General features: G+C 36.8%; 1 long non-coding RNA gene across 1 annotated transcript; it reads left to right on the forward strand.

Annotated features, from left to right (window-relative positions):
• The first annotated feature begins 2,390 nt into the window (after positions 1 to 2,390).
• Positions 2,391 to 4,720, forward strand: LOC137484328 (uncharacterized). Its single transcript, XR_011004838.1, has 2 exons — positions 2,391 to 2,794; positions 4,077 to 4,720. It is a non-coding gene; the product is annotated as an uncharacterized lncRNA (long non-coding RNA).
• The last annotated feature ends 250 nt before the right edge of the window (positions 4,721 to 4,970 follow it).

A 4,970-nucleotide genomic window follows, 5' to 3' on the forward strand; every position in this document is an offset into this window, starting at 1 on the left:
CTTGAAGAAATTTTCTATATTCATATTTCATATGTAAAAGAGTTCTCCCCCATGTCCTAAATTTTTAGGTAGAGTGGAAATTTTTAAAAAAAGACAACTATAGGAAATGTTTTAAAAATTAATTAAAAAAGAAAGGAGAAAACTAGAGTGAAGGAAAAACAAGAAAGTGCAAGTATATGGGCAAATTCTGGATTAAGTCTAAAAATCAAAATGTGATAAAGATATCCAGGAAAGAAGGTTAAAAAGGACCATAATTCTTGACAAGTTGAAACCAAAATCACAAAAAAAAACCACGCAAAAATTTTGGAGAAACTAATCTTTAGTGAAGAGAAGCTGCTTCTTATTCAAACCTATCATAAAAAGAAACTAGCCTAGTTCCAAGATATTGTAAGAAAGAATATTTTTCGAACAGGTAGTGATTGCAGACAGGCTGACTGGATCTTTCCTACATCACAATCATTCTATAAGGGGAATGACCCTGAGGAAATATTTCAGATTGATCTGTCAATGAAAGAATTTTAAAATAAGTTAGCACACTTAAGAGTAGCAAATCACTAAAACTTAGTAGCACTGTCTCTAGACTTCTTAAAAAGGGTAAATATAAAATTGTTGAGCTGCTAATTAACACTTGAGATTATTGTTTACATCTGTCTTATTGTCAGAGAAAAAACATAAGGAACATGTCATCAAGCTTTAAAGTAAAGCTCCACTCATGATTCTGGGAAATATGAATCAGTAAATCTGATTTCCACAAAACCATTGAAATTAAATGACCTGATAATGAATACATTTAGTAATGTAGTGAGGAATATGACATATTTGGGAATAGGCTTTTTGGTGAAATTTTATTACAATTGAGAAAAGAATAAATGAACATATGGATATGACTGATCCAAAGGATACAATGCATGTGATATTTCAAAAGGCATTTGACATTAACTCTTTTAAAGAAACTAAGCACTCCTGGGATAACAGAGGAATTTTTCTTATGGATTAATGGGTGATCAAAGAAGGTTAGAAACAAATGTTTACACACTGGAGAAATGGAGAAGGTTTATGTACCCAAAAATTTGCAAAAGCTTCTTAAGATCAGTACTGGGACATATGTAAGTTCAACATAGCCTGGAACTGAAAATGAGGATGAATCTGTTGTCAGTGACTCGTAAGTCTCTTCAGCACACAGACATTTTGGCATAGTCTGTCTTGAAGCTGACTCTGAAGAGTTACAAAAGGATCTCACAGCCATGAAAAACTAGAGAATAAATTATCAAATTAAATTCAATGTCAGTGAAAGCAGGGAAGTGTGCACAAAAAAGTAAGTTTTGCTCCAGGTACACTGTCAAGGGTTATAAACATATTTTTATGAGATATAATAATTGTGGGTAGTTCTCTGAATGCATCAACCTAATATTAAATGACAGTAAAAAAGGTAAAAAAGAAGACCGAGCAAATAAAATTTGTGGAAAAAAGTCTTTCTCTTTAAGTTGGCCAAATTACATATTTTTTTAAAAAGGGATTAAAACTATCCGGAACACATCAGGTCACAAAATTCAAAGCTGCTTGTCTATAGAAAAACAGCATAGCAAAAGACATGCCAATCATTAGTTAATAATACCAGAAAATGATAGAAATGTACTCACTGAACTGAGAGGTTTGGTTTCAAAAGAATTCTGCCTGCCCAATCATTCCTTGTCTTGGGGATGCATGCTTTCTAATGTGCACTAAGGTTATCTGTTTTCCAAAGTGTTTTTCCAAATTCTGACTGAAGCCAGCCAGCCCCTGAGAGTGTCTCCCCCCTCTGAAATAGGATGTTTGTAGATGTTCCTCAAAGCTGTCTCAAAGCTGACACCGGGCTGAGCATTGGTCCTTGGGGAGTTTGGGCCTTCAATCCCCTGTCTCCTTTCTGCTGGTGTTCCACCTAGAAATATTTGTTCTAAAGACAAATATCACAATCATACTTTTTCATCATTTTTTTTCCCTGTAATGTCCCACCCAGCCTTGGCCATCCCCATCCCCACGGAGCCTGTCCTGTCCCCTGCTCTCTGGGCCGCTTCTTCCTGCCCACTCCTGGGGAGCCCTGGAGCCCCAGCCCCTCTCCAGGCATGCCACAGCTCCCCAACACCTACATTTACTTCCTCATCCATGTACACAAAACACAGTGAGTCTGGGAAACATGGTCAATGTTACTACCCTGACAAAAAAAAAAAAAAATCACATCCTCCAGCCTAAGTCCAACCAGAAATCCCAAGCAGTGGTGGCCTGTGAGCATCTGAACATGAACCTTATTTAGATGGCAGCCAGCAGGCAGAAGAAAGGGGACGAAAGCAGGTTTTTGTCGTTAAGAGGGAGAGTTGGGTCCTCAGTTTATTACTCTGCTGTGTAGTGGCACTGTGCCTTGTTGAACAGTAGCTTTGTCTTTACACAGAAAGTGGCTATTATTTGTCCAAAGGGACATAGTGATTTCTCTGCAGAAGTGTGTATTTTTGTGCAGCATTTTTAACTTTTGAAGTATTATATTAATAAGTAACAATTCATAAACATTGCAACTCACTAGCAAGCCCTGAAACAATCATTACACCTAAACCATAATTAAAAAGAGGAAAAGTAACTTGCTACCACTCCAGTTTTATATTTGCATAACACAATTAAAGTTAAAAAGATTTTTCCCAGTGCATGTCAGGACCTATGCTCTCTTTCTTTATAGGAAATAGTGATACTCTTAAACTTCCCTGCCTATTTCACTTTGGAAGACTAAACTATGGAAAAACAATGACCAGTCAAACAACTGTTTAAGGTACCTATGGATCATGTTTTGTAAATAATTTTCATGGTTTTAAATAGAGAAATCATCTAAGACACAAAATACTGAATTCCAAAGTGCGACTCTCACCACAGGTAGCAGGAGACTAAGATATAAACATTGAGATAAGTAATTTCTACCAATACCTGAATGGCACCCTGAAATTCAACAGCTTGCGTTCTAATTGGGGATTCTAAATATTATTTCTTTAAAATAAAAGACAACTTGGCAATGTGGTTTGCAATGTATTGTGGCCTATTTAATAAATAAACACAGAAATCACTGATTGAAGATATTTAGTTAATTAGTGGAAAAGAGCTTTGACGAATGCCAGGAAATAATTTCACAGCCGAGGCATAGTTCTATCTCTGTTTTGAATAATTCATAGAAAATACTCCTCTAAAATGCCAAATATTTTATTCCTGGATAAAGCTGACTGCCTTATTGTCTACTTTTTAAGTCAGTTATAGATTATGTCTACTTTTTAATTCCCACAAGGAAATGACATATTTTCATCCCGTTAAAGATTAACATTCACTTTGACCCTGTGCTTTATGAAAATAAATTTAAAATGTTACATTTTTTGATAGCACTACAGCTCTAAATTTGCTGATTAATATCCATGGGCATATGCAACTCAGGCTGCAAGCTAGTTAAAATAAAAAAGTGCTCCTTGTGCTTTGGTTGCAGCTCAGAGAATAGCAGGTGGCCACTGTTTACCCTGCTAAAGGAAGCCATTCGGTGAGAGAAAGCTCATTTTGGACCAAAGCTGAATGCCACGCCTGAGTGATTTTACTCCTAATAAAGCAGCCCAGAGTCTCATTCACGTTGTTTCATTTGAATGAGAATTAGCTTCTGGCGGTGGCATGTCCAGGAGCTGTTATTTTAAAATGGTTCTCCAGACATGTTTATTAGACTTTCAGCCTAAGAATTTGAGAGTAATCTGTTAATGAGTCCACACTTTCCAGGTTTGACTTTGCCTGTGAAAGTCACGCAAATGCAGCTCAGGAAGGAGCAGGGGGAGTGGGGACAGAGTGTCCTCTCCCCGTGACAGCCACCCGTGCTTCCTGGTGGGCACCATGGAGGTGGGGGGCTATATATTTTCATTAGGTAAAGGAAATGTATCTGCTCAGTGTGATTCCAGTGAAACTAGACAGAAACCCGTGCTCAGAGAGCACAGTGTCAATGCAATCACCATACATAACACCATGATCACTGCCAGATCTCGGGCAAAATGTAGAAACAAGCTGAGACATGAATGCTTTTATTTTTGTAGGCAACAGATTCTCCTACAAGCATTTGAAGAAATCTGTCCTGGAAAGGCTGCTGGCTTTTGCTTGGTAGACCTTTGCAGGGCAGGAGAGTTTCACCCTACATTTCTGAGGCCTTGTTTTGTAACAAGAGAGTCTGAGATGTCTCCTCTTATGCGCACAGAATGTCAGAGCTCCTCAAAAACAGCAGTTCACATACTCTAATCACGAGTGGCATACTTCTCTAACCAGTCCATGGCAAAATGAAAACTACTGGGGTCTAATTTCATCTTCTCACAGGCTACTAAAACAAGCTAAAAATTCTGTATGCCTCATGAAGTCACCTTTTCAATTTGGATTGCTATTTTTATTTTCTGTATTTTTTTTTCCTTCCATATAAACTATGGAATTAAAAATTATAAGATATTTAGACTGTTGCAGTTGGTCAACTAACAAGAATCTCTGAAGTTATTGACTGTAGGGAAAATGGGAAAATGGTAAAACCCCTTATTTGATTTCATTCTAGGTACCTATGATATGCAGGTCATCAGAAATATGTTAAGTAGCTTCTACCCAAGCAAAGTTAAGTAAATATAAGGGAGGTTAAAAATTCAACTCTCCCAGCAGGTTTGAAGTGGTTTAGTTGATATCTTTAATCCAAAATGGAAGATTGTTTTTTTAAATAACACGTGCATCTATGATCACAACTGAAAACACCAAAGTACTTTTAAACAGACTTGTATTTTGAGAACATTCCAGATTGTGTGACAGCAACTAGTATTTGAAATCTTCTTAGAAGTTGTGGGATTTGCAGCTTTTCAATCAGACTGATGGCTAAAAGAAGTGGATTGACCTTTAGCACATGGAATATTTATCTAAAAATTTCTGAAACATTGAGAATTTTACTTTAAACTTGTTTT

Source organism: Anomalospiza imberbis, chromosome 1 (genome assembly GCF_031753505.1).
Source record: "Anomalospiza imberbis isolate Cuckoo-Finch-1a 21T00152 chromosome 1, ASM3175350v1, whole genome shotgun sequence".
In the NCBI taxonomy this organism is placed as follows: domain Eukaryota; kingdom Metazoa; phylum Chordata; class Aves; order Passeriformes; family Viduidae; genus Anomalospiza; species Anomalospiza imberbis.